This window comes from Papio anubis, chromosome 19 (genome assembly GCF_008728515.1).
Source record: "Papio anubis isolate 15944 chromosome 19, Panubis1.0, whole genome shotgun sequence".
NCBI lineage: Eukaryota > Metazoa > Chordata > Mammalia > Primates > Cercopithecidae > Papio > Papio anubis.
Genome location: NC_044994.1, coordinates 21974360 through 21997945, shown reverse-complemented (window position 1 = coordinate 21997945; position 23586 = coordinate 21974360). Strand labels below are relative to the sequence as shown.

Sequence of the window (23586 nt, the reverse complement as noted above, 5' to 3'; positions counted from 1 at the left end):
TACTTAAATGGCTTCCAATTACTCTCAGGATAAGATCCACTTACCTTAGAAAAATAAGCTCAGCATAAATACATCCACTCAGCTATGCCTCATTCTTTCTTGACTCTGGCCTTCCATGCATACTATTCTTTTGGGGCTGAATATTCTTAAATTCTTGTTCATTTTCTCCATGGAGACTCTGGTTAAAACACCACATTCTTTAGAGATGTTGCTGTTGTTATGTTTGTGTGTACATGTGTTAATCTCTAAATTAGAAAAAATCCTCATTGATATGGTTTGGCTCTGTGTCCCCACCCAAATCTCATCTTGAATTTTACTCCCATAATTCCAAAGTGTTGTGGGAGGGACCCAGTGGGAGAGAATTTGAATCACGGGGCTGGTTTTCTCCATACGGTTCTCATGGCAGTAAATAACTCTCGAGATGTGATGGTTTTATCAGGGGATTCCACTTTTGCATCTTCCTCATTTTTCTCTTGCCACTGCCATGTAAGAAGTGCCTTTTGCCTCCCACCATGATTCAGAGGCTTCCCTAGACATGTGGAACTGTAAGTCCAATAAAACCTCTTTTCTTCCCAGTTCCAGGTATGTCTTTATCGGCAACATGAAAATAGACTAATACACTCATGGTATTTTTACCCATTGGTTCTAAAATTTTATTTTTAATACCTGCCACTTAGTTTATATTAATTGTTTACACAGTTGAGTTTTGAACAACATTGGTTCAAACTGTGTGGGTTCTACCTGTATGCAGACTTTTAAAATAAATATATTGGAAAATTCTATTGAGATTTGCAACAATTTGAAAAAACTTGCAAATTAATCACATGGCATAGAAATATAAAAAATATATATTATGAATGCATAAAATATATGTAGATAATGGTTTATCATTTGTTAACATAAAATATGCACAACTCTATTATAAGAAGTTAGAATATATCAAAATGAATGCATACACACACAAACCATACATGGTGTCATTCACAGTAGAAAAAAATGTAAACAAATGTTAAGATGCAGTATTAATTATAACTGCATATAATTAATTGTAGTATATAACATACCACTGTAATAATTTTGTAGCCAGCGCCTGTTGCTATTGCAATTACTTCAAGTGTGAATATACACTTAAAAGTCCCTGTGATGTTGATCATCTCTGCAAGAGCCGCTCATCTCTCCAATGAATTGCATATTACAGTAAAAAGTGAACTCTTATAGTTTTTGCATATTTTTATCATGCTTTGTCCAATACCACAAACCTTGAATAATGCCAGGGGACTCATATGAAGTACCCCTAGTGTTGCCTGGAAGTGCCCTCAAGAAACAAAATCATGACGTTGCAGGAAAAAGTTGAAATGCTTGACATGTACCATGGATTGAGGTCTGCCACGGCAGTTCCCCATCATTTTAAAATACGTGAATCTAGCATATACACTTTTGTAAAACAAAGAAGAGGAAATTTGTGAAGGCTTGCTGCTGCTACACCAGCAGGCACAAAACCTGCACTTTTTGTGAAACAATTGTTTGTCTTATATTGAATATGCAATATTTATGTGGGTATACTATTGCTATATGTAAGGCATACCTACAAACTCTAATATGATTCAAGAAAAAGAAATGCATTATATAACAAAGCAAAAGGAAGGTGAAAGATCTAAAGCTGGAGAATTCAATACCAGCAAAGGCTGGTTTGATAATTTTGGAAAGAGGTTTGGCTTTAAAAATGTCAAGGTTAGCAGGAGAACCAAGAGGGAGTAAAAGAGTTCCCAGATGCCATTAAGAAAATCATTGAGGAGAAAGGATATCCGCCTGAAGAGGTTTTGAATTGCAGACAAAAATGCCCTATCCTGAAAAAAACAAAAACAAAAACAAACAAAAAACAAACAAACAAAAACACCACAAAGGGTATTTATTAGTAAGAAACAGAAGGAGTATCACAGTTTAACAGAGGAAGGGATAGTTTGTGCAAATGCAGTTGAATTTACCATCAGCACAGATCTTATCTATAAAGCTGCTAACCCCTGAGCCTTGAAGGGAAAAGATAACCAGCTGTCAGTCTTTTGGTTTCACATAAAGAAGCCCTGGACAAGAGCCCTTTTTTTCTGGATTGGTTCCATTGCTTTGTCCTCGAATTCAGAAAATACCTTGCCACTAAGGATCTGCATTTTAAAGTGCTTTTGATATTGAACAATGCCCCTGGGCACACAGAACCCTGTGAACTCAATATTGAAGATGTCAAAGTGGTCAACTTGCCCCACACCAATATATATATATATATATTTCAGCCTTGAAATCAGGTGGTAATAAGGACCTTTAAGTCTCATTACACATCGTACTTTATGGAAAGGATTATCAGTGCTGTGAAAGAGAACTCTGATAGAATGTTATGAGATTCTGGAAGGATTACATTATTGAAGATGCCAGTATTGTCATACAAAAAGCCATAAAAGCCGTTAGGCCTGAGACAATAAATTCCTGCTGGAAAAACTGTGTCCAGATGTTGTGCATGACTTCACAGGATTTATGACAGAGCTAATTAAGGAAATCATAAAAGAGATCATCGATATGACAAAACAAACAAACAAACAAACAAAAAACCCACAAAAGGTGGTGTGGGGATGGTGAAGGGTTTCAATATATGGACCTTGGAGAAATCTAAGAGCTAGTAGGCAGCACACTAGAAGAATAACAGAAGGCGACTTGAGGGAAATGGGCATTTCCAATCCAGTGCCAGATAATGAGGAAGAAGAGGTAGAAGCAGCAGGGCCGGAAAAGAAATTGACATTCAGTAATCTGGCAAAAGGGTTCCAATCATTCAAGATTGCATTTGACTTCTTTTATGACATGAGTCCTTCTATGATATGGGCACTGAACCTAAAGCAAACAGTGGAAGAAAGATGGCCATCATATAAAAACATTTTTAGAGAAATAGAAAAGCAAACCAAAAAAAAAAAAAAAAAGACAGAAATTGCAATGTATTTTCATTAATTACACTGACTGTGTCCCTCCTACCTTCCCTTTGACATCTCCTACTTCTTCAGCATATGATGCCCCTGAGACAAGTCCAACCCCTGCTCCTCCTCTTTCCCCTTAGCCTACTCAATGGGAAGATGACAAGGATGGAGACATGATAATCCACTTCCACTTAGTGAATACTAAATATATTTTCTCTTTTGTTATAATTTTCTTAATAACATTTACTTTAGAATATAGTATATAATCCATATGTCATACAAAATATGTGTTAATTGACAGGTTATCTAATTGATAAGACTTCTGGTCAACAACATCCTTTAATACAAGGCTGGAATAAATATTATATCAAGCTGTGGGACATCCATGAGACTGAGAAATTAATAATTTTTGGTTAAATTTATTAAATCATTGCATAATTCCTATAAAATATTTTTATCCTTAATTCCTACAATGTAGTGGAAATAATAAAGGCTTGAGAATGACAATCCCTGCTTCTCCATGTGAACAAAAACTTGATTACATACTTGACTTTTCTAAATCTATTTCCTTTAATAAGCTACATGATACTAATGCCCATTTAAGGACATAGTCTGAATTAAAGAAATGAAGTAATTGTCATATGCCTGCCACAATGTAAGCACTTAATATAAATGTTACTTTGAATAATATTTCTTATGTTATCAATCACTTTATACTGGTTTTGTTACCAATAATCTCCTGGCTATTTTTCTATCTGTTTGACCTAATCTTTCAATAATATCCATATTAGTATAATACGTATCCATATTACACATTGTTCCATACAGAATAACATGTAAAAACTCAGTTCTCATTACCAGCAGATACTGAAAATACAAATTTGATAATTTTTGATGGTTTGTTTATTCGACAAGTATTAATTTGAAAACCTACCAAATGCCAAGGGATGTCTAGGCTCTGGAGATAGTAATTAACAATTGTTGATAAATTACATAAAGAAAAATAAAGCAGGAAGAGAGAAAGGGTAGTGCTTTGTTCCAATGCGGAATTTTGTTTTGGGTTACATTTTTAAATAATGAAAGAAAGGCTTTCTGAAAAGGTGGCACTTTATCAAAGACCTGTATATATCTGAAGGGAAGAGAGAATAGCACATTCAAGGCCCTAAGGCCGGAAGGTCATATTTAGGTAATAATAACCTTGGAACAGAAAAAGGGAAGGTCACGACTCAGGACAAAAGTAAAATAATAATAATGAGAGGACTAGGTAATGTAGGGTTTGTTTAAACTTAACAGTAAGATGGTAATCCACCAGAGAGTTAAAAGATATGAAGGATAGGAGATGACTTGGGGATAAGGACAGAAAATTTGAGAACAAAACAGTGATTTGATATATGTGTAAAGAATAAATGTATGAGGTTGAGGTAAGGACTGAAATACGCCCTGGTCTCCTGCAGTACCCTCAGGCTTATTAGGGTGGGGAAAAAAACCCAGCCCTGGTAAATTTGAGGTCAGACTGGTTCTCTGCTCTTGAACCCTGTTTTCTGTTGTTTAAGATGTTTGTCAAGACAATATATGCACAGCTGAACATAGACCCTTATCAGGAATTCTGTTTTGCCCTTGTCCTGTTTCCTCAGAAGCATGTGATCTTTGTTCTCCTTTTTGCCCTATGAAGCATGTGATCTTTGTGACCTACTCCCTGTTCTTACACCCCCTCCACTTTTGAAATCCTTAATACAAATCTGCTGGTTTTGCTGCTCAGGTGGGTATCATGGTCCTACCGATATGTGATATCACCCCCAGTTACTCAGCTGTAAAATTCCTCTCTTTGTACTCTTTCTCTTCATTTCTCAGACAGGCTGACACTTACGGAAAATAGAAAGAATTTACGTTGAAATATTGGGGGTGGGTTCCCCTGATATGGTGAGACAGAGAGTCTGAAGGTAGAACCAACAGAATTAACTAATAAATCATACAGGAGATATGAAAGTGAGGTATCAGTAGTTGGCAGGCACAGATATAAGCTCTAGGGTCTCTATTCAAGAAAATAAATCCAACCCACCTCTGAAAAATATAATTAGTTTATGGTTTCCAACTGCTAGTTCCTTTGGGGCTTGCTTCAGCTTTCAAGCCAAGGTCAGCGTAGCCCCAGCTAAGTAAGAACAATAGCTGTGTAAGATGATGTTGCTATGGGCACATTGTACTTAAAATAGCTCCCAGTTAAAAACTGAGTCAATTGTGCAGGGACTTAATCATTTGCTCTGGATCTTCTTATTGGTGGATAGCAACTGTCAAATTAAAATCATGACGTCCAATAGTTCCCCCTACCAAATCATGCTTCCTCCCTTTACCTTTCACATATGTCACCCCTCACAAGTTATTTGTACTCGTATGTCAATTTCTGAAACTAGAATTCTCAGATTTTAAGAAAACAGCCTGTCCTAAGGAATTATTTCTTTCTGATGATCAAATTATCTTATTTAGCTTAGAATTTTTTGAGATGAAAAGTACAGCATTCCAATAAGTACATCAAATGTAACTACAGAGATGAAGGCTCAACTTTCCTTTGGGGCATAAGCATCTGCTTATATTCCCTCAGTCCTGTATTGTCCAAAACTCTAGATAAACCTTGCTTGCACAAAAAACATGACATCTCATGAAGTCTACTTATCTTAATGACAGAATTTGATGAAAGAGAGAACAAATTCCTTTTCGTTCATGTAAATGTTTTAAAAATGTTTGAAATCAGCTACCCCAATTACCTATGTCTTTCCTCCTTTTAAGTTTTCTGAAGTTTGTTTTTTTTTTTTTTTTTTTACTTATTTTTGATATTGTTGTTCTATTTCATCTGAAAGAAAAAATACTCTACTGGAAGTCAGAATTCAATCCATTGAAATATCTTCAAATATATGGTCTGTGTAATGAGAGATTACTTTATAGCTAAAAGGTAAAATGTAGAAAATAATAGTGTTAGCAGTTACACAAATTTTCTATTTTTATAATATTACACATGGCAAATTAAGTATCATAGTATTTCAGTGTAATTCTATATAATTTTGTCTATATGTGTATTCATGTGTGTATATGGCTTTATTATCTATATCTGAAATAATATTTCATAGGTTATCATGTAGTAAAAATCACATTGAATTTGAAAATGAAAACCTGATAAAAAGCAATCCAAAAATTCACATGGAACCACAGAGCTCCCAAATAGCCAAAGAAATCTTGAGAAAAGAAAAATCTGAAGTTTTCATTCTACCTGAATTCAGAATATACTACAAAGCTACAGTAACTTAAAAAAGCATATTAGTGGTATAAAAACAGGCAAATGGACCAATGAAACAGGATAACGAGTCTAGAATAAACTCACATATTTACGTTCAGTTTATTTTTTATCAAGATACCAAGAAAACACAGTGGATAGTTTCTTCTCAACTGGTGTTGAGAAAAGTGAAAATCCACATATAGAATGAAATTAGATCCTTATATCACACCACACACAAAAATCAACTCGAGATGGATTAAAATTTTAGACATAAGACATTAAACTGTAAAACTACTAGAAGAAACATAAGAAAAAAGCTCTCTGACATTTGGTCTGGGCAACAACTTTTTGGATATGACCCCAAAAGCACAGGCAACAAAAGCAAAAATAGACAAATAGATTTACATCAAACTAAAAATCTTCTGCACTGCAAAGGAAACAATCGACAGAGTGAAGAGACAACCTATGGAATGGGAGAATTTGCAAATCATTTGATAAGGGATTAATATCAAAAATTTGTAAGGAACTTAATCAACTCAATAGGAAACATAAATAACCCAATTAAAATTGGGCAAAAGACTTAAATAGACATTTCTCAAAAAAAGACATACAAATGTATGTGAAAAAATGCTCAACATTACTAATCTTTAGAGAAATGCAAATTAAAACAATGAGGTATCACCTCGCACTTATTGAAATGGCAGTTATCAAAAAGACAAAAAAGAACAAATGCTGTTTAGGATGTAGAGAAAAGGGAACTCTTACACCCTGTTGGTAGGAATATTAGCCAGTAACAGCCACTACGGAGAACTCAAATAACTACAAACAGAACTATCATGTAATTTAGTAAAACCACGACTGAGCACTTATTCAAAGAAAAGGAAATCGGTATATCGAAGAAATGTTTGCACTTTCATGTTTATTGTTATGTATAACATTTATAGATATAACACATATCACACATATATATGTGATACACACACATATCACACATATCTATGTGATACACACACACGCAAGAGTATTACTCAGCTTTAAAACAATTTCAAAAAGAAGGAAGTCTTGCCATTTGAGATAACATGGATGAACCTGGAGTGCATTATGTGAAGTGGAATAAGCCACACATAAAGACAAATACTACATGTTACCACTTATATGTGGAGTCTAAAAAAGTCGAACTCACGAAAGCAGAAATTAGAATGTTTGTTATCAGGGGCTGGGGAAATGTTGGTCAGAGTATATGAAATTTCAGTTACATAGGAGGAATAAGTTCAAGAGATGTATTGTACAACACGGTATCTATGGTTAATAACATATATTGTATTCTGAAAATTGCTAAGAAAGTAGAATTTAAGTGTTCTTTCCACAAACAATAATAAGTATGTTAGGTAATATGTTAATTAACTCAACTGAACCAGTCCACGTTGTATACATATTTCAAAACGTTGTGTGTACATTATTAATATATACAATTTTTATTTGTGAATTAAAAATTCACATAAGGTAAAAATAAAGTAGACATAAATAAATAAATAAGACAGAAACATAAATTCTAAGTTCTGACTTTGTTAATTTTTACAGACTTAACAGAGGTAAGTCATGCTTGCTTAATTCTAGTTACTTATTTTGAAAAAGTGGAATAATAGATGTAAACCTTTCATAAACTATATAAATATATAAGCATACGTTATTGTTGATTTATCAGTTTTTATGTCTAATTGGTTAGCTAATCTATCATAATATTCAGGTATTAAATCATGTTTGCTGTCTGATTCAATTAGCAGTTATCTACGTAGTTTAAAAGGTGTAAATCACCCACCTCGTTTTCAAGTGAATTGATTTCTTGAAGATAAACTTGTAAACAGTCAATCTAATTGATCTTGGAGAACTTGCCTACAGTACTGTCTAAAGGAAGAGTGTGCTTAGCATGTGCCTGTCCATTTATTCATTTCACCAGCAATTGTTCAGTGTTCGTTGTCTTTTAGAAGACATGCTAAATCGAAGTCAATGCCCAATAATGTGGTATTCTGGTAAAAGATAAACCAAGGTTATTGCTTGAAACATTCACTCTAATTAACTAAAAAATAGAAGTAATAGTAAATTACAAATGTGTATATTCAAGATATTTTACAAAGATATAATTCTGCTCATTTATGTTGTTATACAATTATCATATTTTTATACTTCAAGGATCGTTTCTAGAAAACACTAAGATCTCTTATTTTTTCTCTTCAAATTTGATTTGTTATATAATGGAATGTCATTAAGGTAAATTAAAAACTGAAGCTATATGTGTGTGTGTGTGTATATAAACATATTTTTTCTAAAGCTTCATTAATTTCCCACTAATTGAAGCTGTAACACTGTCTTCAGAGTAGAGTCATTTGACAAAGAATTCTCTATAACACTTGGGTGTAATTTTAAACAACTAGATTAATTTATCTATTCATTCATCATTCCTTCATTCAATATATAATGTTTTCTTTTGTTTTCTTCTCTGTGTCAGCTCAATTCCTTAGAATATAAAATGTGCTTAATACTGCTTTGTCTTTCCTTTCTGAAAATTCTTACCTTGGAGAGAGAAGACACAAAATTTGAGGGATGGCAGGGTTGTTTTGGTTTTTGTTTTGTTTTTTTGTATATTTTTTTGTGTGTGTGATTTTGAGTTGGTCCTAAAAGTAGAGTTATGTAACAGGAGAGTTCATTATGTTCTCCATTTGGTTTCTGAGCTTCTTCATATATTGTTTATTGAAAGTTGGCCATTGACATCTGAATGTGATGTGATCCTAACTCATTTTCCAGACTAGAGTGTATTGTCTTGGGATGAAATAAAATTGATGCTTTCTAGTATGATTCTGCGACTGAAGGCAGCTCTAGATGAGAAACAAATTCTCTAGGCATCTGTGGATTCCCTATGGCTCTTACATTTATGAGTGTACACTCATTTGTTCAGACATTTCTGGATTTCTTAGACAACAGCAGAGCAGTGTAAAATGATTCTTAAACTTATTCTCATGTAATGCCTACATAAGCTGGTGGTTTAAGAATTTTGGAAACAATTAGAGAAACCAACTTTTCTTATACAATATAAAAATAGTGACATAATAAATATAATAAAAAACTCTCGAGATTGATAGTCCATTAATAAAAACGTCCCTTTGATTTTTCTTAGCATTACTGCAATTTCTTATACACCAGTAATCTCATTTTATGTAAAATAACAGTTGTCTCTCAAGCTAAACTGAAATATAAAATCCTATTTCACAAATCAGAAAATGTTTACCAACTTCCTGGGTGAAAGAGCTACATATTTTGAATACATTGTCATTAAGGAAAGTTGTCACACATATACATATACATTTTTAGCTTTGCTCCATTACTAATTTTAATAGGACTCTGTGTAATCAGAATAATGCCAAGGTATAAACTGAATATATTTCTGTAATGAAAATCGAGATAATGATTATGGCTTCTGATGCATGTAATGTGATAAAACCAATAATGAGTAATTTTGAAGGCAATTACTTTACAAAGTATTTTTATTATGCATTATTATCATATAGAATATTTGTTGAAATAAAACAAGTGCATTACAAATATCAATGCTGTTGTGTAAACAATATGCAGCACAATATGGTATAACATTTTAAAACTGAAATAATAAGACTACTGTTGGTTTATTAATAATATTCTTAATATTCTCTAAACAGTTCTGAAATCTAAGATTATAGCTGTATAAACAATGGTTAAGATAATAATTTTAATGCTTTTTTTGAGTCTTTATGTAATGGCTACTTATTAAAAGAAATATTTTTTTGAAATCTTAACTTTTAGTTCTCTAGGTGAAATTATAAATGAGCAAAGACCAGGACAGACAAACAACTAGATTTGGAGTATTATAATGATTTAATAAGAAAGAAAAACATATAGACTTCCATAAAAATAACAGCCTGGCTCTAAAATCTGAAAGCCATCAGAATCACATAGAAAACTTATTAAATATTGATCCTTGCATGGCCAACCCAAAGATTCCTATGTTTACCTATTTTAACATGTCTGTATCTATATTCCTATATGACATGGTAATGACATATGACTTCAACATGATATATGATATATACACACATATACATATATATTTAGTTTTGCCTATCTTAAATGTTTCATAAATGAATTAATGCACATACTCTTCTAACATTTGTTTCCACTTTATTTTGATAAATATCATATTCATTCACTTCCACTATCATATAATGTTTGTCTATTTGAACATGGTATGATTATTTAGTCATTGTCTTCTTCATAAACATTTGTGTTATTTTATTTTACTTTATTTCACCATAGCAACAATACTGATGTTAATGATTTTGTCATGCCTTCTGGTGAATTTATATAGTGTATTTGTATTGAGAATTAATATTTATATAAAGAATATGCTTAGGAGAATTGCTGATTGTTAGGTTTGCATGTATTCAATTTTAATAGGTAAAACTAAATTATTTTCCGAAGGTTTTGCACAAATTTATATGCCTACAAAAAGTAGATGAGAATCCTGATTGCTCTCTATCTTTGCCAATATTTATTTCTATGTGGTAAATAAAATAATTAAAATTATATTTTTAAGCTATTTTGTGTTTCCCTATTAATGAGATTAAACATCTTAGTTATGTTTGTGGACCATTCTTGTTTCCTCTTTTGGCAATGCCAATTCATGTGTTTTGCCCATTGGATTGTCTATTTCTTATTGATTTATGGAAGTACCTCAACAAAATAAAGGCTGTCAATGGCAAACTCACAGCTAGGAAGTTTTTCTCTAAATACAGCAACAAGACTAGAATGCCCACCTGTATCACTCTTATTCAACATAGTACTGGAAGTCCTAGACAGTATTGGGCAAGAGGAAGAAATAAAGGGCATCCAAAGTGGAAAAGAGGAAAAAAAGTAAAATTTTTCCTGTTTGCAGATGGCATCATCTTATACATCAAAAAACCAAAAGACTACATTACACCTCTTAGAACTGACAAATTCAATAAAACTGCAGAATACAAAACCAACTTAAAAATTAGTAGATTTCTATACATGAACAACAAACTAGCTGAAAAAGAATCAAGAAAGCAACCCCACTGACAAAAGCTACACACAAAAAAATGCCTAGTAAGAAATGTAATCAAGAAGTCAGTGAGACCAATAACCCCCCATAAGGGTGATGCTTAGAACATAAGGGTGATGCTTAGAACATAAGGATGATGCTCCAGGAAAATACTTTATGAATAAGACCTCAAAAGCACAGGCAACAAAAGCAAAAATAAACAAATGAGATTTTATCAAACTAAAAACCTTCTGTACAGAAAATGAAACGATCAACAGAATGAAAGGGTAACCTACAGAATGGGGGAAATATTTGCAAATTATTCATCTAATGAGGATTAATATACAGAATATGCAAGGAAGGCAAACATTTCAACAGCCAAAAAAAAAAAAAAACAAGAAGAAGTAATATGATTTAAAAAGTAGGCCAAAGGAGACATAGAAATGACCAACAAATATGTGAAAAAAATGCTCAATGTCAGTAATCATCAGAGAAATGCAAATCAAAGCCACAATGAGGTATCATCTTCCCTCCTAGTTAGTATGGCTATTAACAAAAAGACAATTTTTGTTATTATCAAAACAATAACAAATGCTGATGAGAATCACTAAAATGTCTACAGAAAAGAAATAAGAAAAAAATGAGTTATTTCACCAATATTTCTAGCATAAAATCAACATTAAAAGTCATTTATTGATCAGGTGCAGTGTCTCATGTCTGTAATCCCACCTACTGGGGAGTCTAAGTCAAGAAGGTTGTTTAAGCCCAGCAGTTCAAGACCAGCCTGAGCAACATAGTGAGACCCTGTCTCAACAAATAAAAAAGTAAAAATAAAAATTTGTTTATTGCATTTCTATACACAAAATTTTTTAAAAAATTAAAATTCCATTTATGAAGTGACAAAAACACAATGCCCATGAAAATAAGTAAAATACAATTTATGACTGTTAAGGAGAAAAAAATTATCTTTTCTGAAAGTATTCAATAAGTGAAATATAATATTGACATTGACAGGTAGAAAATTTCAATTATTAAAAAATATCATTTCTGATATATTGTTATAAGGATTTTCTTTTTTTTTTTTTGAGACAGAGTCTCGCTCTGTCACCCAGGCTGGAGTGCAGTGGTGCGATCTTGGCTCACTGCAAGCTCTGCCTCCTGGGTTCATGCCATTCTCCTGCCTCAGCCTCCCGAGTAGCTGGGACTACAGGCGCCCACCACCACACCTGGCTAATATTTTGTATTTTTAGTAGAGACGGGGTTTCACCGTGTTAGCCAGGATGGTCTCAATCTCCTGGCCTTGTGATCCACCTGTCTTGGCCTCCCAAAGTGCTGGGATTACAGGCATGAACCACTGCGCCCAGCCAGGATTTTCTTATAAATTGATTAATTCTAAAATTTATATGAACAAGCAGAAGATTAACAAGGGCCAAGTTGTTTTTTAAAAAATTATTTGAGAGAGTCTGCCTAGAAAGACTACCTTGGAAATTACGAAAATTAAGATAGTGTGCCACTAAATGGGCAGAAACAATTAACCAATAGAATATTTAAAGCCAGAAACAGACTTGTGTTTGAAAATCTGACATTTAATACACGGGTAAATACAATTCAATGATGGAAAGAATGGATTATACAAGAAAAACAGTTGGAACTGGTTAATTATAACGAAGAAAAAGAGAGAATTTACAAAGAACAGAACCCTTACATACTGTTGGTAGGAATAAACTTGTATAGTCACTGTATAGAATGATAGAGGTTTCTTAAAAAACGATATAAAACTATGATGTGATCCAGTAATTCCACCACTGTGCATTTATCCAAAATTTAAAAAAGAAAATCAGTGTATCAAAAAGACATTTACACCTTAATGTTTATTGCAGCACTATAACTATAGCTAGAGTATGGGATCAACTTAGGTGTCCAACAACAGATGAACAGAAAAAGAAAATGTGGTTGGAATATGCAAAAAAAGGAATACTATTTAGACATAAAAATGAATGAAATCCTGTCATTTGTGGAAACATGGATAAAACTGGATGACATTATGTTAGTTCAATAAGCCAAGCACAGAAAGACAAATATAACATTTTGTTTCAACTTATCAGAAAGTGTTATTGCATGTATTGAAAGAGTTCTATCTACTTCGTTTCTATAGAAATGGTTTGTAAATTTACATTAATCAACTTTCTAACAATGAACTGGCCCCATGGTCCAAGAATAAACTGGTCATAATGTTTTTCTGTCATCAGAGTAGTAAAGTTGACTTGCTAAAATTACTTTTTAAAGATTTGCTCGTTATGCTTGTTTAAGATTTGACATTAATTTCCCTGTCTTATTTTCCTTTTTGGTGTGTTTAATAGCAAATATATATTAACCACTAGCCATTCCCACTGTAGCCCTGTCCTTGTTAAGTAGCTAGACAGAGACTAACCCTGCCAGAGTCTCTTCCCTTTAGATGTTTCTTCATTTCCCCCAAATTATTCCCGGGCGCACATGCCAAGCTCTCTGGATGATTTATGTGCATGCCCTACTCATACACACTTGTTATAAGGTGAAGGGAAACCTCTTTATCACATAGACATAGATTACACAGAAATATATAACACCACAACAATTCTCTCATGACTTATTTTTTTCTCCTTAAAGCATCTTTAACTTTGTTGTAAAGAAGATAAGAGGTGATGAATAAGCTAATTAATACATGTCAAATTGTTTTTTATATTCTTTGAGGATATACTACTTAAGTGATCCAACATTTGATTTGAGGATGTGGGGATACTTGGCACCTACTTTGCTACTTTGCTATTCTTTGTCTCTAATAGAAATGATTATATTTTATTTGTTTGTTTATTTATTTATTTATTTATTTATTTATTTATTTTGAGATGGAGCCTCACTCTGTCACCCACGCTGGAGTGCAGTGGCATTATCTTGGCTCACTACAACCTCCGCCTTCCGGGTTCAAGTGATTCTTGTGCCTCAGCTTCCCAAATAGCTGGGACTACAGGCGCACACCACCACAGCTGGTTAATTTTTTTGTACTTTTAGTAGAGATGAGTTTCCACCACGTTGGCCAGGCTGGTCTTGAACTCCTACCTCAGGTGATCTGCCCACCTCGGCCTCCCAAAGTTCTGGGATTACAGGAATGAGCCACTGTGCTCTACCTAGTGATTACATTTTATGCAATCTATCACACATCAAAAAGTATCACATACGCCTCATACCCTCAAAATGTTTATAAGATCTGAGGTAAGAGCTCTTGCAAAATTCCTTTTCACTCTCCCATGACCTGTTGGCTCCTTAGTGCGGAGACCAGCTCGGTGGGGGAGACCCTAACCCAGCCATGCTAGAGGAATTAAAGACACACACAGAAATATAGAGGTGGGAAGTGGGAAATCAGGGCTCTCACAGCCTTCAGAGCTGAGAGGCTCGAACAGAGGTTTACCTATGTATTTATTAACAGCAAACAAGTCATTAGCATTGTTTCTATAGATATTAAATTAAAAGTATTCCTTATGGGAAATGAAGGGATGGGCCGAATTAAAGGAATAGGTTGGGCTATTTAACTGCATCAAGGAACATGTCCTTAAGGCACAGATCGCTAGTGCTATTGTTTGTGGCTTAAGAATGCCTTTAAGCGGTTTTGCTATTGTTTGTGGCTTAAGAATGCCTTTAAGCGGTTTTCCACTCTGGGCAGGCCAGGTGTTCCTTGCCCTCATTCCGGTAAACCCACAACCTTCCAGCATGGGCATTAAGGCCATTATGAACATGTTACAGTGCAGCAGACATTTTGTTTATGGCTTGTTTTGGGACCAGTTTATGGCCAGATTTTGGGGGGCTTGCTCCCAACACCTTAGGCTGTTAAAATGCTTCATTAGAAAAGTAAACAATCTGTTTTCTTTCTTTCCATACTCAGACCTTTAAAATCAAATAATTTGTTTATTTGATTGCTCAAATACATGTTAATTTTGATCAGTTTTAAGCAATACAAGAAATTGGTTTATACATTATATCTATATTATTACCTCTGACTTAACTGTACCACACCTTTTTCTTGTTCTTTTTCACAACTGGTATTATCCTGTTTTAATACAGTGGTATTTGTTAACTACCCCAATGACTTGTTTTGTAATAAGGCAAGTGCTTTTGTATCTCATTGTTCTTTTGGTGACCAAGCAAATATTAATATCTACTCAACTCCTTCCCTGATATCAATTTGGTTGAGAATTCTTCTGCTTCCATGTTCAAAATAACTTCAGTATATCCTCCATTTCTTTGTTTCAAATGCTGCTAGCCTATTCACTTATTCATTTGTCTAAGACTATTTTATCATCATCCTCTTTTTTTTTTTTTAGATGGAGTCTCACTCTGTCGCCCAGGCTGGAGTACAGTGGCACCATCTCGGCTCACTGCAACCTCTGCCTCCCAGGTTCAAGTGATTCTTCTGCCTCAGCCTCCCGAGTAGCTGGGACTACAGGCACGTGCCACCATGCCCGGCTAATTTTTTTGTATTTTTAGTAGAGACAGGGTTTCACCGTGTTAGCCAGGATGGTCTCCATCTCCGGTCCTAGTGATCTGCCCACCTCGGCCTCCCAAAGTGCTGGGATTACAGGCATGAGCAACCTCGCCTGGCCTCATCCTCTCTTTTAACAAATATACTTTAGCCAGTCTCCTAGGCTCTAGTTTGTCCTCATTTTGAAAGGACTTTTGCATACATTATGTGACTGAAGGAGAGAGTCAATACAGAAACCCCAAAGAAAGGTAGGAATGCAGTTGAGCTACAGGAACAACTATAAACAAGCATGGGCATGCATCATAAATTTATCATTATCTACTTTCTCCTTATTTATTCCCGTTTAGAGCACACGGCGTTTGTCAGATACCCAAAAACATGACTCCGGGAAAGCAACTCCCAAGTTATACATATGGACATTTCTTCAAGTGGAGAAGAACATAAACTTTTTCTCCCTTTTGGGTTTAATTGACAGGACCAGTTGTAAAAATACTGAAGCATTTCCATACACTTAGATGAATAGCTACAATTTATCACCCTTGTCACTCCTGTGCCTCCCTGGGACCCACCTGAACATCAGGCAAATGAAGTTTATTCCTCCATCAGCATGGGTAATTCTGCATCCTGCTTCCCTGTATATTCTGTTTTCCGGTGTTCTTGAAGAACTCTGAAAGAGCTCATTAAATATGTTAAAAATCATCTCTAGATTTATCTTCCTAATCTAAGGGAAGAAACTAGCTCTCCTAGTTCGTATCTATATATGTAAAATATTATATATCTATGTAAAATATTATATATAGGTACAATCAAAGTGTAAGCCAATATATTTTATATTTTATATTGTTTTATTTTTATTCAGTTAAGACAAAATTTACTAACGACATAATAAGATATAATTTTACTAAAATACTTGATACAGCATTACTTCTTCATTCCCCTTTCCATTTCTTCCATTTCTTTTCCTTTTTTAAAATTACCTTTTCTATTTAATGAAGACAGAAATTACTTTTGATTTGAGAATTGATTGATAGTTAATTCTCAGATATTTCCTGAAAGGCATCTCTCTCTGCTCCTCGGAAACTTTAGTCACTTGATTTCAGTTTAGAGGGTATTTCCTTGATCTCGTTGCTACTTTAAAAGCCTTATAATCAAAAGAGACATTCTTCCACCTCACATTTAGCACATCTTTATAGTAACTCATCTGACCACTTTTTCTATCTGGGAAAGCTTTGAGTATTTTATTGCACTGATTCTTTATAAGACATGTCCCAAATACATAAAAGCTAAGTGATACCAGATATTACTTTAAAATTAACTAAAATACATGTAGCTGCTGCCTTAACTATGATTATTCAGTTAGTAAAAGTGACATAGATGAATATCTTTTGGAAACTGCAACTCACAGAAAGACAATTGGACAGATGGATTCTACAGGAGGTACTGTTGGCAAAACATCCTTTTTTTAAACTGTGAGGGTGATAAGATGACAAGCATATTTGGTTACAACTTTTATCTCTCCACAAGTAAATAGTGAGCAGTTCATACCACTTTGATTCTTGCTCTATAAAATTAATTCTTTTCCTTTTTTAAATTTGCTTTGTTAAACATTCTCTTTCTAAATTGCTAAAAGAAACAACAACAACAAAAAGGCAGCTCTTGCATAGCCAGTTCAAGTATATTGGATGTTATCTACAGATTGCAGATACAAAGGTCTTTAAAAACAGAAAGACCAGTGTATTAGTCTGTTCTCTTGCTGCTATGAAGAAATACCCGAGACTGGGTTGTTTATAAAGAAAAGAGGTTTAATTTACTCACAGTTCTGCATAGTTGGTGAGGCCTCAGGAGACTTACAATCATGGTGCAATAGGAGAAAGAAGTACGGAGCAAAGTGGGGGAAGCCCCTTATAAAACCATCACATCTCGTGAGATCTCACTACCACATGGGAATAGCATGGGGGAAACTGCCCCATAATTAAATTATCTCCACCCAATCCCATCTTTAATTCGTGGGGATTATTACAATTCAAGGTGAGATGTGAGTGGGGATACAGAACCAAACCATATCACAGAGATATGGTCAACTACTAAATCCCTTTATTATATTTCTAAATTGATTTTGTTGATTTATCCAAGCCTATGAGCACATAATTCAGTATTTGGGATCCAGAAAAATGATGAACAACATGCTAGTCAAAGAAACTAGTCAATTTAATATAGATCCCTTGTTATAAACTAGATTTCATATTTTTTACCGTGAAAGATGAAAATCTTGTTAAATAATCTCAAACCTTTTCAAAACCATATTTTTTCCCAGGAGAACAGTAAACTCAACACACGTTTTTTGCTGAAATTTGAAGCATTGCGCACACTCTTCAAAGGAATAAAAAGTACCAGATTAGCAATCGATTATGAGATAAACGATTTTAAAAACTCACTTAGAGTTTGATTATATGATTTTCTTTAGAAATATTTTTTAAATTTTATTAAATATACATCTATCAAAGTAAATTAGAACATAATTATTGAAAATAATTATTTCTGTGACTTGTGAATAGATCAAGAAGCTGAAGAGCAGTAACTTGGTTACTATCTCATATAGGCAAGATCTTACACTGTAACAACACATTATATATAATATTGACATTCTGTTAACTTAATCTGATCGCATTTGAAGGTCTGCTTTTCTCTTTCTTTTTTTTAGTTTGTTCATACATGTAGTTCAGAAAAGACCTTAAACAATAAATGTATAATGCTAAACATTTATTTCACAATTATTTGAATAGTTTTGAATATAAATGACAATATTTAAAAACTCTTAAGAGAGATTGTTTCCATCTTTGAATATCATATCTTCAAATCATCTTATTAACGTATTCCCTAAATGAGTGTTACCTCAAGTTTCTAATATATGTTGTTTTGTCATTGATTATTTAAATTCAAGCACCATGACACGTACTTACCCGGGAAGCCTACATTTCTTAATTCACCTTTGACTCACCTACAAATTTATAAACAAGTTGACACTTCATTAACTATAAAGATAGATACTGTTTTGATGATATTGTACAACCTTTTGAAGTAAGGTAGAGGTGAGCTATGCTTTTCCCTAAACAACCTGAGTGGCTATAATTTCTTTGAAAATAATTAAACATCAACTTTGTCATAAGCAGTACATCATATGAAGTAAGTAGTATAACGTTCATGCTCTTCTGTGGACACTTTGTTTTATTTTGAAGAATGTCCTCCAAAACCATTAGTATCTATTAATAATGGAAACATAATTCATTTTTCTCTGCTAATTAGTCAGTATGTAGATTCCTTACAGAAAAAAAAAAAAGATTGAACAGATACACCAAGGCTACACGAAGTTGAATTTGACTTATCATTTCTATCTGGTATGAAGCTGACTTTGAACTTTTATGTCTCCAATTAAAACTCTAGAGAAAACGCCACGAGTGCATTCAAGCTTTTTCTAGTCAAGTCAATCTGTCATCATAGTAAGCATGGCTGTCTGTTCTGCTATTTTCCAGCACCAGTGTGATATTCACACACCATCTGCCGACTTCCACTTATTGCTATTCAGGCTCCATTGCTGGTTATTCATTTCTCATTTTGGTCATCATAAGTCAGCATGTTTGTGAAAATCCAGTACTGCTCGCTGAACTAATACATGTACAACTGCTGTTGAATTTAGGCTTTGGGACTTATATTGCTGCTCTGATAATTTCCTATGGATTCATCTTCTGCAAAATTCATGGACTAACATATTGTCCTGAAAGCACACAGTAAAATAAGGCACTCATTTTTCAATAGAAAAGAATATGAGATATCATCAGACATAATTTTTCTTGTTTCATCATTATTGTAAAAAGTGCAATTTTACTTTAACCTATTTGGTTTTTTACTTAAAGCTCTTATTTATTTATTTATTTACTTTTTTGAGACGGAGTTTTGCTCTTGTTGCCCAGGCTAGAGTGCAATTGTGCAATCTTGGCTCACAGCAACCTCCACTTCCCAGGTTCAAGTGATTCTCCTGCCTCACCCGCCTCAGCATCCCCAGTACCTGGGATTACAGGCCTGCGCCACCACGCCCAGCTAATTTTGTATTTTTTGTAGAGACGGGGTTTCTCCATGTTGGTCAGGCTGGTCTCGAACACCCAACCTCAGGTGATCCGCCTGCCTCGGCCTCCCAAAGTGCTGGGATTACAGGCATGAGCCACCATGTCTGGTCACTTAAATCTCTTTTAACACTATCTTTTATTTGAAGCTTCCAAAAAGTCAAGGAGAAACACCTCAACTTTTACCAAAGTTCTGACTCTAAAGATGGAAAGGAAAAACCATAGTTTCTCGTTACTATGGATAATTACCATTTCATATTATCCTTATGGACAACACCTCATATAATCTTTTTTCTCTCCTAAATTCAGACAGATACATTTAATATAAATGTGAAATATCTATCACTTCTTACAAGACTCAACATGACATGCTATTCTTCAAGCAAACCTTTTTCTCCCCAAACCCACAAAATCTCTTAATTCTCCTTTTCAAACTCAAATGTTAAGGTTAAGTTGATGTTTGGAAATTCAGATGCTAAGGTTATGCCCCTCAGATTCTGGCATCTATGCATTGCTTATTTTATCATTTCCTCTTTTATTTTTTATCCTCTCTACTGGCACGTATGAAGAGAAAGTCCAAGAATTCTTCATAGTTGAGTAATAAGAAGAAAACCTGAGAGTTTTGGATGTCCCATTTAACAGCACCCTCCCTTTGTGTCTAAGACTCCACAGACAAATGTAATTATTTTTTAGGACAATTTGCCTTCCATAACTCACCACCACTGAGTGTCTTGTGACCCTCAATACTAATTTCATGTACCCTCTATTCTTCATTTGGTGAGAAATTATTAGAAGCCCAGGGCTCCAGTTCATCTCTCTTCCTCCAGAGTTATTTCTCCTATAGAGGTCTGTATATCCTCGTGAGCCCCTCTCCCTTTCTTTGCAAGCTCCTGAAATATTTTCCCAACATTCTCCCCATGTGCTCTATAACCTCAACCTTCATGTTGTTGCTCTAACTGAGAAGTAGCTCTCACTGAAGCCCAATAACTCTTTTGCAGACAGTTGCTGTTTTCTCCCTCACATTGTTTTCCATTGTATTTGGATGTGGGGCTGTACTAGTTTCCTACTGCTGTTATGATGAATCACGACAAAATTAGTGGCTTAAACCAACCCAAAGTTGTTATCTTGTAGTTTTGCAGGTCAGAAGTCTAAAAAGGGGTTGGCAAGTTTGGATCCCTTCTTGAGGCTCAAGGAGAGAGTTTCTTTCTTTTTCTACAGCTTCTAGAGGCTGCCCACATATAAGACTCAATACGACATGCCATTCTTCAAGCATGCTTTTTTCTCCCCAAACCCACAACATCTCTTAATTTTCTTTTAAACTCAAATGTTAAGGTTAAGCTGATGCTTTGGAAACTCAGACGCTAAGGCTATGCTCCTCAGATTCTGGCACCTATGCATTGCTTATTTTATCATTTCTCTTTTATTTTTTATGCCCTCTACTGGCAGATATGAAGATAAAGTCCCAGAGTTTTTCATAGTTGAGTAATAAGAAGAAAACCTGAGAGTTCTGGATGTCCCATTTAACAGCACCCTCCCTTCGCCCACCCCGGTTTGCCTCTAAGACTCCATAGACAAATGTGTTTATTTTTTAGAAGGCCAATTTGCCCTCCTTAACTCACCACCACTTCACTCTGGCTTCATCACTCTGACCTTTGCTTCTGTTATCATATCTCCTTCATAGGCTCTGACATTCCTGTCTCCCTTATGAGGACCTCTGTGACTTGGCCCACCACAATAATTTGGGAAAACTTACCCATTTCAAGATCCTTAATTAGTACATCTGCAAAATCAGTTTAGTCTCCTAAGATGATGTATTCACAGACCCTGGAGATTATGAAATGTGCATCTTTGAGTGACATTAGTTTATCTACTCTTTGCTTTCCATTGCAACTTCTAGACAATTATGTCATCATCTTGAAAATGAAGCATTTGACAAAATTCAACATTTCATAATAAAAACACTCAACAAATGAAGTATAAAAGAAATAGTCCTCAATACAATAAAGGCCATATATGAGAAGTCCACAGCTAACACAACCCTCAACAGTGAAAAGTTGAATACTATGCAGCCATAAAAAAGGATGAGTTCATGTCCTTTGCAGGGACATGGAGGAAGCTGGAAACCATCATTCTCAGCAAACTAACAGGAACAGAAAACAAAACACTGCATGTTCTCACTCCTAAGTGACAGTTGAACAATGAGAACACATGGACACAGGGAGGAGTATATCACACACTGAGGCCTTTTGCAGGGTAGGGGGCTAGTGGAGGGATAGCATTAGGAGAAATACCTAATGTAGATGATGGGTTGATGGGTGCAGCAAACCACCATGGCACGTGTATACCGATGTAACAAACCTGCACGTTCTGCACAGGTATCCCAGAACTTAACACATTCATATATATATATATATATACACACACACACACACACACACACATATATACACACACACACACATATATATATGTGTGTGTGTGTGTATATATATGAAGTATTTATAATACCCAAAGCAAAGCAATTTATAGATTGAATGTAATCTCATTCAAAATTCCAAGGTCATTTTTAATAGGAATGGAGAAAAACAATTCTAAAACTTATCTAGAACCACAAAAGACCCATAGTATCCAAACCAATCTCGAGTCAAAAGAACAAAGCTTGAGGCACCAACTTATCTGACTTCAAAACATATTACAAAACCAAGGTAATCAAAACAGCATGCTACTAACATTAAAACAGACACACTGACCAATGGAATAGCATAGAGAGCCCAGAAATAAAGCCACAAATTTACAATCCATTGATTTTAGACAGAGATGCCAAGAACATGTAATGCAGAAAAGACAGTCTCTTTAATTGGACCCTCTTCAGTAAAAGGGTCCAATTTCATTCTTCTGCATATGGATATCCAATTGGATATCTCTCACCATATACAAGAATCAATTCAAAATGGATTAAAAGTTTATGAGTGAGACTTTTAACTTTAAAGGTACTGGAAGAAAATAGGATAAAAGCTCAATGGCAGATATGTGAAAAAATGAAGTGCTCATCCTTATTAATAATGAGGGAAATGTAAATTGAAACTACAATGAGATATCACTTCACATTTATTAGAATGGCTATTACCAATGGTGAATATTGCTGAGAATGGGGTTCTGTACATTTCAATATCACAAAGAGAGTAAACCTGTAGTGTCCTCACAAAAATATTAAATATTTGAGGTGATATGTTAATGTAATTAGTTTAATATCTTCACATTGTATTTCAAAGTCATAACACACTTTGTACCCTGTAAACATACATACTATAATTTGTCAATATATAATTCTTAAAATGAGTAGGTTTTCCTCTGTATACTGAGTTAACGTATAAGAATTAAAACAAGCTATAACATTAAAATCATCATCCAACAATATCTCTAATCTAAAGATATATATGACTAATACTCAAATTCCTAAACTTTCTGTTTTGAAATCCATGCCCTTCACTCTACCCAACTTACTTTTTGAAGTCATTGGTTTTCCAGGGACCACACTTTTGCTATCTTGCAGCTGAACAACTTCCACAGGCAATAGACACTTGAGTTATGCAATTTTTCTTCAAAAATATCTTACTTTTACTTAAACGGAATATTTCCTGCTTTTC

At 34.3% G+C, this 23586-nt stretch overlaps 1 long non-coding RNA gene across 2 annotated transcripts in view; it reads right to left on the bottom strand.

Moving 5' to 3' along the window:
• Nucleotides 1-18310, bottom strand: part of LOC103879647 — a 53606-nt gene extending 35296 nt beyond the window's left edge. The window contains exon 1 of one of the 2 annotated variants that reach the window (XR_004180040.1): nt 16391-18310. This is a non-coding gene — a long non-coding RNA (uncharacterized LOC103879647). The remainder of the gene's footprint in view (nt 1-16390) is intronic. The other variant, XR_002518661.2, reaches the window with a different exon arrangement.
• Between the last annotated feature and the right edge of the window lie 5276 nt (nt 18311-23586).